The sequence below is a fragment of the Terrapene carolina genome, unplaced genomic scaffold (assembly GCF_002925995.2).
Source record: "Terrapene carolina triunguis isolate 2854851 unplaced genomic scaffold, T_m_triunguis-2.0 Scaffold33891, whole genome shotgun sequence".
NCBI lineage: Eukaryota > Metazoa > Chordata > Testudines > Emydidae > Terrapene > Terrapene triunguis.
In genome coordinates, this window is record NW_020698242.1 from 11,844,665 (window position 1) to 11,856,752 (window position 12,088).

Genomic DNA, 12,088 nt, shown 5'->3' on the forward strand with positions numbered 1-12,088 from the left:
GGCAAAAGGGGAAGGTGACGTGTATTAGAGGTTAGCATGAGGTCTAGGGTTTTTTTTCTGTTGTTTGTATTTCAAGTTCTACAACAAAAAGATGCCTGCCCAAACCTTTAGATGACCTGCCGTATTTTAGAATTGCTTACATCATGCAATAAATAAAGCAACCCTCAATCAAGCTTGCCTCTGAGCTATACCAGCTGCAATCAAGTCATAGCATAAGTAAGCCAAAACTGCTATCTGCTTCAGACCTCGTCTCTATTTGCACGTTTTGCTGTTAATTGGCTTTCACTGGCAGAGAGGAAGGATAGTCGTGCAGCTGAGGGTACTTGGAATCAGATCTGAGTTCCATTCCTGACTTCACTGTATAACACTGGTCAAGTTACTTCACTGCTCTGTGCCATAGTTTTCCCATCTGTAATAAGAGGATAATACTTATCTTCCTCAGAAGAGTGTTATGCAGACAAGTGGCTGGATTTTCAAAGGTGTCAAAAGTTTGCCCCTCTTTTTGACTCTATTGAGCTTTCTGGGTCTCAGCACTTCTGAAGATCAGGACATTATTAATTAAGCATCCTAAAGCAACTGGAAATACTGGAAGGTCATAGTGCAGTACAGATAGATATAAGTGCAAAACATATATTGCTGTTGATGGCTAGATGATCTCAGCCAAAGACAACTTGGAAGTGCTCATTTCACCCAACTGACAATATCCAAAAAGCACCATCAATTATTTCACAGAGTACAGCAACATGGAACACTCATGGCCAACCCTTCCAATTCCCCGTGGCATGAACATAGCACAGGGCTGAAGCGATAACTCTGAGTGTCTCTGTCTTTTGCACAAAGTTAGCAGTCTCATGTTGATTGTGGTTTGGAAAACAGCCTTAGTCAATGACATGGTCCATGGGTTCTCAATGTGTGGGTTACAACCATCCTACTTTTCTTTATGGCCAGATGAGATGGAGGGGCCAGGGCCCAAAAACAAGGGGAGGAGGATGTGAAAACCTTGTATTATAATGTTGACTCGTGGTATGGAAAACATTCAGAACTGCTGCTTATGGGCAGCATGTCCCTGTTGGACAGGCTCCCATAATACTTGGGAATATACACGACTGTATATCAGATGTGTCCCAGATGATTGACATAACAAGGCTCCAGCCCTCCACTTCTCTGAGGGGAATTTGTGATCATGGAACCACTGTAAATATATGACTCTTACTTTTGGCAGCCTCAGCCAAAGAGCACTCTGCATTTGTATTTTGGGAAGGTTTTTTCCCTAATGTTCTTCTTTGTGAACTTGTATGAAATGCATCCCAGAGCCAGGAAACCTTTTAAGTCTTCTTCCATCTGCTTCTTTAGTCTACAGCACCCTGAGGTGTATAGCTAAAGTGTGGGAAGCATGTGTGCGAAGGTCCTGATGTGCTATGATCAAACAAGGAAATGTTTACTTCTTTATATAGGCCCCACTACATATACACTTGATTACAGTGTACCTTCCTTGGGGAGAACGCAGCAAATACTAAAGGGCTCTTTAATCTAGCGTAGAAAGTCAGAACGAGAACCAATAGCTGGAAGCTGAAGCCAGGAAAATTCAGATTAGAAATTAGGCACACATTGTAAGCAGTGAGGGTGATCAAACACTAGAACGAGCTGCCAAGGGAAGTGGTGGATTCTACATCTCTGGATAGTTTCAAATTGATGCTGGATGCCTTTTTGGCAGATATGTTTTAGCCAAAGACCAGCTATCATCCTCATTTCCTTTTTCTGTTACCACGGTTGAGTAAGGCCAACTTCTGTTGGTTGTTTGGCTTAGTAAGGACCGCCAGCCACCTCAAGTGTAGGCCCCTTTTACTGATGGGGGAGAGGCACAGAAAGTACGTCTCCTGATGAGTCAGCTGACTCAGACTCGCAGGGCTATAAAATTGCAGTGAAGATGTTCAGACTTGCTGGACTCTGAGACCCTGCAGGTGGGGAGGGTCTCAGAGCCCAAGCCTCTACACTGCAATTGTATAGACCTGCAGTCCAAGCCTAGGGTGGCCAACTTTTCAAAAGGCAAAAGCGGGAGGCAGGAGCCCCTCTCTCCTCTGTGGCCTCCCCCATGCTACTGTTCTTCCCCCCGAGGCCCCGCCAGAGAGCAGCCCCTGGCCTGTGTCCCCACCCTCAGGGCAGGTGGAGGGTCTGGGGCTCCCCACAGCAGCCTGGGTGGCTCTTACCACAGCCTGGTTCTGGCTTCTGGCTTTCAGGGGGCGGGGCATTGGGGGAAGAGGAGGAGCAGGGGGCGGGGCATTGGGGGAAGAGGAGGAGCAGGGATGGGACCTTGTGTCGAGGGGATGCTAAGGCCCACCTCAGCTCCCCCATCGGGAAGAGGCTGGTGCCGCCCCTGAGCCTCGGGCAGGCACGCAGCGATGCCACAGGGAATCTGGGAGAAATGCTGTCCTGGAGTCAGCCCGGGACCTGGGCTTGAACTCTGTATTTTGGGACTGTCCCGTCCAATTGGGGACTGGTGGTTACCTTACCCAAGCCTAAGTCAGGCTTTGAGACTCAGTGCTGTGGGAGTTTTATCTCAGCATAGATGTATCCAGGAAGGTTAAGTGACTTGCCCAAGGTCTCACAGGAAGTCTGGGTTGGAGTAGGGTTTGAACCCAGGGTATCCAGTGCTGTAGGCTATTGCCCTAACAACTGGACAATCCTTCCTCTCAAACTTAGTAAAGTAGAAATTATTGTGCTCAATACAGGAGTAACTGGATGCAATTGTATGATCTGTGATATCCAGGAGATCTGACTAGATGATCTAATGGTCCCTTCTGCCCAAAGCCCTATGAATCTGTGAATCTAGGCCATTTCCAGCCTGCCAGATCCTTCATTTTATTTGTAAAGTTGCAAAGGATGAGTAGGAAATGAAGTAAACAAAGGTCACGTTTGTGCTGGAAAGGATAAATGCGGAATGTCAACTGTTCACTGCAGATATACACATGCTACCCGGGCTACAGCAGCACATGGTTAGAAATCGATTGCCATTGTACTTAATGTTAGGATATAGATATTCTTATCACTTAGCTAGTTATAGAGGTACAAAACAAGAATCAAAATCAGTCTGCCTGTGTATGGGCCTCCTCTCACTATGATAGTCTAAGGCAGGGGAAGCCATAAGCTGGGAAGTGAATGGTCACGTCCTCACCAGTCACACTGAAATAAGGCAGTTTTGGGCTGTTAAAAAGGTGATCCAATCTGTCCCCTCCAGAGAAAGGGAAGAGCCTAGAAGATTTAAAGAAAACTTAGTTTAATAACATCCTGTCTGGCAAGAACTCACTTATTAATAGCTGGGGTGTGAAATCCTCATTTCTTTGTTGTACTATCGCTGTAGTCCCCACTTCCCTATTGTTTGTCTGTATAATCTCTGTCTGGTTCTGTGATTGTTTCTGTCTGCTGTATAATTAATTTTGTTGGGTGTAAACCAATTGAGGTGGTGGGATATAATTGGTTAGATAATCATGTTACAATATGTTAGGATTGGTTAGTTAAATTTCAATAAAATGATTGGTTAAGGTATGGCTAAACAGAACTCAAGTTATACTATATAGTCTGCAGTCAATCAGGATGTGGGGGTGAGGGGGAATTGGAATCATGTTTTGGTAAGGGGGGGAATGGGAACAGGGAATGGGAACAGGGACACGGGCAAGGCTCTGTGGCGTCAGAGCTGGGAAGGGGGACACTGAGGGAGGAAATTGGAATAATTGCTTGCTGGAAGTTTACCCCAATAAACATCGAATTGTTTGCACCTTCGGATTTCGGGTATTGCTGCTCTTTGTTCATGCGAGAGGAACCAGGGAATGGGAAGGTGAAGGGATAAGCCCTTTAACACTTAACTTCACAACCACTCAGAGCAGCTGTCTGTGGACCTCTGGCTTGCTGTCAGGCATATGGTAGCAGGTGTCGGTTTGGGTTGTGGGCAAGTGGAAAGGTGGTTTTTTGGGGTTTTTTTGCTAACATAGCAGTAAGGCAGCGATTAAATCACACCAGTCTGTGAGCTGTCAAATGTATACCTGTGGAAGTGAGTGCTGTTAAACATCATACGTCTCCCTGCCATTGCAGTGGAAAGCAACTCCCGAGTATTCATATTGGGAGCTCTGACCACTGGAGCATACCTCTTTCTGGCTCATAGTCCAGTGGCGCCCTTTGTGCATAGTGAGAGACAATCCCCGTAGTGCAGAGCTTACAGGCTAAACAGAAATACAGACCCAGGTCAAGAGGGGAAACAGGCACAGAGGAAGCCAAGTGGCTTGGCCAAGGTCTCACACAGCAAGATGGCGGCATAGCCAGGAATAGAATCCATGTCCATGATTCCTATCTGTCTTAGGTATGTATTTGGCCCCCCCTTACCACAGTATCTGTGTACCTCAGAATCTGTCATGTATTTTTCCTCACAAAACCCCTGTGAGCTAGGGCAGGGCTATCATGCAGATGGGGAACTGAAACATGGAGAGGGTACGGGCCACATTTTTCAAAAGGGGCCTACGTGCCTCTTTCCATTGATTTCAATGGGAGCTAGGCTTCTCCGCGCCTTTGAAAATCCAAGTAGGTGCCTCTTTGTATCTTTAAGTGCCTAAATATCTTTAAAACCCTGGCTGTGACTTGCCCAAAGTCACATAGGAAGCCTGTGGCAGTGCAGGGAACTGAACCAAGTTTCCCAAGTCCTACTCTAATACCCTACCCACTGGATCAGTGGTTGTCAAACTTTTTTTTTCACGGACATCTTGAAAATTGCTGAGAGTCTCAGCGGACCACTTAATGATCTTTCCAAATGTTGTTTGTACCCTTAGCTAACTATTGTAAAGGGCTTTGGATAAAAGCGCTATATAAGAAACCCTTAATAATAATTAACATTTTTTTGTTCTACAAATAAAAGCACACAACTCATATTTTAATATCAGTAGTCTTACCTTTCTAATGCGATGGATGTGCCCTCTCTCCCCCACTGCAGCAGCCCCTGAGCTGGGGCTGGGAAGGAGGGGGGTCTCTCACCCGCCACAGCGCTGAGGCTGGGAATGACGGCTGTCTCTCCCCGGCAGTCGCAGCCCTGGAGCTGGGGAAAGTCGCCTGTTTCTCCGGCAGCCCCAGCCCTGCACATCCCAAATTTCCCCCACCCCCTCTTCTCACCCCACTGCCCCCTCCCACCTACCTCCTATTCCCCCCAAAGTCACCACCTCACCTTACACGTGTGTCTTCTCCAGTGTCCAGGCACCTAATTAGTAGAGCCACGCCTGCGTGGCTCCACTAATTAGGTGGGTGGCCCTTCATTCTCTTGTGTTTGGCTGCCCAGGCACGCACCTTAGAGGGAACTATCCGCGGACCACCTGAATGGAGCTTGTGAGCCACTGGTGGTCCGCAGACCATAGTTTGAGAACCTCTGCGCTAGATGACACTAACTTTCCCAAAGCTCCCTTTCCCCAATGTTTCCAGTCTGTATACATCCCTACAGGCACATAGGCTGCAATATAGATCAGGTACAGTTATGCTATGTAACCTAATGAGCATGTATGCAGGCACAGAAGCCATGCAGTGCTGGGAGGACACATGCCTGCACAGGTGTAAGGTGTCGCTGTGCATCTTTCCTTTGAGAATGCACGTGCCCGTATCTTGATGTTGGTTATCATCCCATGGGAAGGCATGTTGTGAATCATATAATAATCCTGGAAATATCGCTTTCCTGCTTCTGGGGAAAGTGTATTGCTGATGTAACTTGAGCCTGTGTGGCTATCTGATTGCTCAGGTCTACATGCGGTAAGGCAGGGATATTAGATATTAGAACTAATATTAGTTCTGGGCACCGCATTTCAAGAAAGATGTGGAGAAATTGGAGAGGGTCCAGAAAAAAGCAACAAGAATGATTAAAGGTCTTGAGAACATGACCTATGAAGGAAGGCTGAAAGAATTGGGTTTGTTTAGTTTGGAAAAGAGAACACCGAGAGGGGACATGATAGCAGTTTTCAGGTATCTAAAAGGGTGTCATAAGGAGGCGGGAGAAAACTTGTTCACCTTAGCCTCTAAGGTTAGAGCAAGAAGCAATGGGCTTAAACTGCAGCAAGGGAGGTTTAGGACATTAGGAAGAAGTTCCTAACTGTCAGGGTGGTTAAACACTGGAATAAATTGCCTAGGGAGGTTGTGGAATCTCCATCTCTGGAGATATTTAAGAGTAGGTTAGATAAATGTCTATCAGGGATGGTCTAGACAGTATTTGGTCCTGCCATGAGGGCAGGGGACTGGACTCGATGACCTCTCGAGGTCCCTTCCAGTCCTAGAATCTATGAATCTATGAGTACCTTGTACATTCTGGTCCATTAGCAGATATGGCCTTAGAAATGCAATGCACATCAAACATTTATTATTGTTGCTGTTTGTCCTTGGTTTAGAAGTAAAACCTTTCTGGCTGTAAGTGACAACACCAAATCTGATTAAAGAGCCTGCAGTTTCCTCCTCTCAGGTCCCTCATATACCTCCAATGCTTTAGAGTTATCTGGTTTCTAATACACTAAATAACACCACTAAAACCAGGAAAAGGAAGATATCTTCCTGTAGGCTCCTTTAATTCCACTTTAGACAAGTGCCTACACTTCCCTGATTATTATAGATGAAAACGTAGCAATTATTGGCACATTCCTTCCCTATCAACAAGCCTTAGGACTGAAATAATTTAGGTCTCTGGGCCCTTTAGGATCTTTTTCCAAACACACCTTCCTCCCTAGTTCTCGGTCTAAATGATGCGGCCTAATCTAATTTGTAACTAATTACTAAAAAATAAACAAACTTAAATTGTCTCCGCTTACTTGGCCTGTTAGAACTTTGCCAAGATTTCTTTTTTTTATTGGGTGTTGAAATATGTACTTGACTCATTAGAATGTCAGTTCAGATTAGCCTCATACCTTTCAGCTGTGTCTGGTTTGCAGAGATATCTGATTTAAAGGGGCTCTGCCAGACTTTCACAAAAACACAATTCTTCCAATATTCCAAATCAGTACAGCAACATGGGACAAATCCTGAAATCCTTACGCAGGCACAGCTCCCATTGGCTTCAGTGTGTTACTCTCCTAGGCTTCCGTTCAACTTTTCTGCCCCTGGGAAAGTACATTCAATATATGGAACTCTTTCCCTATTATGCTGGCTTGTTTTTGACAGACACCCCTTTGGCTGTGACCTCTCCAAGACACAGCTTGGTGCTTAGTACAGTGCGTGATGTAGGATTCCCAGGAAATAAATCATCACAATTACTATTTATCTTTTGGAGGTCTGTAACTGTTTTTGTTTTCAATAAGAAATCCTTATACAGGTAACCCCTTCCCCCCTCCCCCCTTGGATTATAAAATAAATAGCATCACCTGAAAAATTACAGAGCAAACCCAAGAGGTTTGTAACATTTTGCATATTTCTTTAAGTCCTAGAGTGGGATTTAAACCTATGATGATCTGGTCTAGAAGTGTATCCTGCTAACTGAGCCACGGTAATGACTAAATAGATAGCCAGAGCAATCATTTGTTTGCACTAATTAAATGTCACTTGTTTAGCATAGAATTAACATAATGCAAAGCCTGAGCAAATCACTGGGGATGAAAACGGGGGGACTCCTGCACTTGGAAATGGATGAATAGAATCCTGTAAAATTTCTTCCATCTCTAATTATCCTTCTAGCTTATTATTTAAAGCCTTTCCGTTGGGGTTCTTTAAGAGTGGAGCAGACAAAATTTCAGGCTGTTTTTGCACAACGAACTATAAAGTCTCACTTTAATAATTGTTGTCTAGTAAATAAATATATGAGGACCAAGTTTTAAAGTGCAGATACTGGTAAGTGTGCTAAGGAGGTGTAATCTAACAACACAATGTGACCAACAGGCACTGGGGACAAAGCAAAGCACTTCCTACAAGAGTCCTCATCAGGGAGACGGTCTGTGTGTCGGATCAAAGATTGCAGCTGGTGGTGCTGAATCAGTGTGAATAGGGTCAGCTAGGAAATGAGAGACTAAACTGAAATCAGAAGCTCCGCTCAAGGGCTTTTCAGTTGCTTGTACAAGTTTCCATTGATACTTGGCAGTGACTCTAAAGCATCCCATCTAGGAGATTTAAACAGAGAGTTCCTCCTTATGTGCTTAATATCTGGCTCCTGCTGGCTGCTGCGGGCCTTGAGGGGAACAAAAGTGCTAAATAACAGGTTGCATGGCATGTAGCAGCCCTCTTTGTTCCCACTTTGCTGGCCCAATCCCGTTCTGCGCTTCCGCTTCTGGGGGTTTCATCATTCTTTATGGAACTGTTCTTAACATCTGATAAGCAGACACTTGGCTCAGGGGGTGTTAGTCTGCAGTGTAGCTACCTGCTGAGGCTCAGCAATGCAATCAGTCTTCTTGGTGTGTTCAGACTAGATTTTATCATAAGAAGACAGGTTCTGGGCTCGGGGAGCATGCACAAACAGTAGCTGAATTAATGCAGGTAAAGGCTTCTGGTGAACAGATTAATTCATCTTAGCAGCTTTGCTAGCGGAGATGCTCCTTTGTGACTGAACTGCCCGCCCAAGAGGAATTCATCTGTGCATAAAAATTGTATGTGCTGTGATGGTTTCCTTCTCTCCCCCACCTTTCATGTATCACATGTTGTCTTAGATTGTAACTTTTTCAGGCAGGAACCTTTTCTATCTCAGTCTGTACAGTGCCTAGCAGGGTCTTAATTGGGCCCCCTGGGTGTTACCATAATATTAGTAACAAATGACAATACTTGCTCTCACCGTGCCCCTAAAATGTCCCCATGAAATACTTTTGGCAGTAGAATTGGGTCAGAGATAAAAAGTTTAGATTCCAGTCTAGACTGAAACCTCTCCAGAGTTCTAGATCTAGAGTTTTCGCTTGGGTCCTAGTAGAGATGAAATACTTACCTGAAATTCCTCAAAGTTTGAGTAACTTCACATCTAAACTTAGTCTGGACCTGTCTTTCTTGCCAGGCTGAGTCAGACTATTGGTCTGTGTTGTCGACTCACTGCCAACAGAGGCCAATAGCTGGCACCTTGGAGAAAAGTGGACAGTCACCATGATGTACTTGATTGTCACTGAAATGCCACATTATATTATGTGTAGGCCTTGCCCTATTGAAGATGAAATCAGGCACATTGTTCCAGAAAATTAAAGGAAATGTTTTTGGAGGCTGCAGGAAAAAAAGGTGTTTTAAAAGACTGAATAAAAGCCTGTTTCAGCTTCACATTGCTGATTTTATTAGAATAATGTAACATCAGTAAAAGGAACATTACAGTTTCAGACCAAGCTGAAGTTGCATTGATCAGATATTCATGCTCTGACAGTTGATGGGAGTTATAGGGGAAGCAAGAATGGGGATTAAAGATGTTTGCTGTTTTCATCAACTTTACAAAGGCGTTTGATTTGGTTTGGAGGGACGTTTTATGGAAAGTAGTAACTTCATATGAAGTGTCAGATAAAATCATTGCAATGGTAAAAGCTATGTATGAAGACTCTTGGGCTGCTTTAAGAATTGATGGAAAATGAAGCAACTGGTTCAAGTTGAGGTTTGGTGCAAGACAAGGGAGCATGGAATCATCATCACTTTTCATCCTGTTCTTAAACTGGATGTTAAGAATGTTAGATGAGTTGCAGGGAGTGACATTGGATGATCTCAAATTAAGCTCCTTAGCTTATGCAGATGTTATCGTGCAAATGTCAGACTTTGCTACCTTGGAAAAATGGTGTAGTCGACTTGGACTTACAAAAAATGCCAAGAAGACAAAGTGGTTACATCTTGTAAAAGGGGCAGTAGCTGAAGTGTTGAAATGCAGAAGCAGTGAGGTCATAGAATACGTAGAATCTTACGTTCACGGAGGATGCTTGACTAGAACCGATGGTTCCATTGAGGATGAGGTTAAAAGGAGATGTCTCTTAACCACAAGTGCTGTGCAGAAATTATGGACTGATAAACACATTATGTTTGGTACCAACGTGAATATTTATTAAAGCATTGAACTACCAGTATTACTCTATGGTCTAGAAGCAGCTGCATTAAATGAAACAGACACCAGAATGTTGGAGGCAGTAGAGATGACAGTTCTTGGAAACATGGCAGTATCAAGTGGAATGATTTTAAGATGACTGAAGTTAGAAGGAGAGTAGGATGTGAAATCACAGGGACTGCAGAAGACACACACCAGATAGGATTGCCAACTTTCTGATTGCAGAAATCTGAACACCCATGCCCTGCCTGCCCCACCCCTTCCTCGAGGCTCTGCCCTGCCTAGCCCCTTCTCCGAGGCCCCGCCTGCCGCTCACTCCATCGTCGCTTGCTCTCTCCCACCCTCGCTCATTTTCACCGGGCTGGGGCAGGTGGTTGGGGTGTGGGAGGGGTGATGGCTCCGGCTGGGAGTGTGGGCTCTGGGGTGGGGCCAGAAATGAGGGGTTCAGTGTGTGGGAGGGTGCTCCAGGCTGGGGTGGGGGCTCCAGCTGGGACTGCAGGCTCTGGTGTGGGGTTGGGGATGAGGGGTTTGGGGTGCAGGAAGGGGCTCTGGGCTGGGGCTGAGGGATTCAGAGTGTGCTCAGGGCTGGGGCAGGACATTGGGGTGTGGGAGGGGATGCGGGGTGTGGACTCTGGGAAGGAGTTTGGGTGCAGGAGGGGGTCAGGGCTGGGGTGGGGACTGTGTGAGGGGTGTGGGCTCCAGGCGGCACTTACTTCAGATGGCTCCCAGACGTGGCAGCATGCCCCACATCTGGCTCGTAGGCACGGGGCAGTCAGGTGGCTCGGCTCCACGCACTGCCCTTGCCGCAGGCGTCACCCCTGCAGCTCCCATTGGCTGCAGTTCCTGGCCAATGGGAGCTGTGGGGCCGGTGCTTGAAGTGAGGGCAATGCGCGGAACCTCCCTGGCTGTCCCTGTGCCTAGGAGCCGGAGAGGGGACATGCCGCCACTTCCGGGAGCCGTGCAGAGCCAGGGTAGGCAGGGAGCCTGCCTTAGCCCTGCTGCGCCGCTGACTGGACTTTTAACGGCCCAGTCAGCGGTGCTGACCAGAGTTGCCAGGGTCCCTTTTCAACCGGGCATTCCAGTTGAAAACCGGACGCCTGGCAACCCTAACACAAGATAGGATGCCAATGAAAATAATGCAAACACAACCAAGCTTAGTCCGACCCCGAGGTTGGCCGCCAACTAGATGGTGGGACATCATATGCAGAGACATGACCAGGCTAGACTTAATGGAGAAACAAGCCATGGGCAGGGGTCAGTGGCAACACTGTATTGCTCCCCATGTCTGCAAAGATACATTGGGATTTTTTTCTTTCATATGTCTTAAAACCCAGCAATGTTAGATGTCCAAGTCTAGGTTGGCAATCCAATGGATTGATTCAGGTGACGCGGCGGGGATGGCAGAGATACCACAGGGCTGGGATTGTTTGGGACATTGATTGATGAAATCAGTCCTTGTGGTCTGCCCTGTGATGTGCTAAGGCACAGCCAATGTCATCACATCAGCATCCAAATGCTGCTCAGTGAAGTGCTGGATTGAACAGCAAAGGAAGTGGTTACGTTAGGGTGAAAGAAGAAGAAAGTAATAGCCTTGCTTTTTTAGCAATGATTCTCAAAGCATTAGGGGAGCACAATTACTGTGAGTGCATGTGCAGCGAACGGCGTAGTGGAGCTGGTGGGAAGCTGCAGGGTTTTTTTATGAACTGATTTCGACTTTTTGTTGAAAAAACAAGTTTTTGACCACAAAAACTGAAAAGTTTTGGGGGTTTGGGATTTTTTATTTCTTTATTTTTTGGATGAAAAGTTGACATTTCTGTGAAAGTGTCCACTTTCCAGAAGAAAAAAAAAAGTCAAAACCCAGTTTTTCACGTAAAAACTATTTTGACAGTAGTTTTTCATCCAACCTTACCAGATGTACATCTGCACATACCTGATTTGTGTGCACAAGTTAGATGTGCAAATAAACACACATTTGTGTGCCTTAACTTGCAAATCTGGCCCCAGGAGGGACCGCCAAAAAAAGCTCAGGTTGACAAGTGGGAATGACTCCAGTACAGATGGTTGTATATTCTGTAGGAAATAAAATCTCTAGGCGGTCCC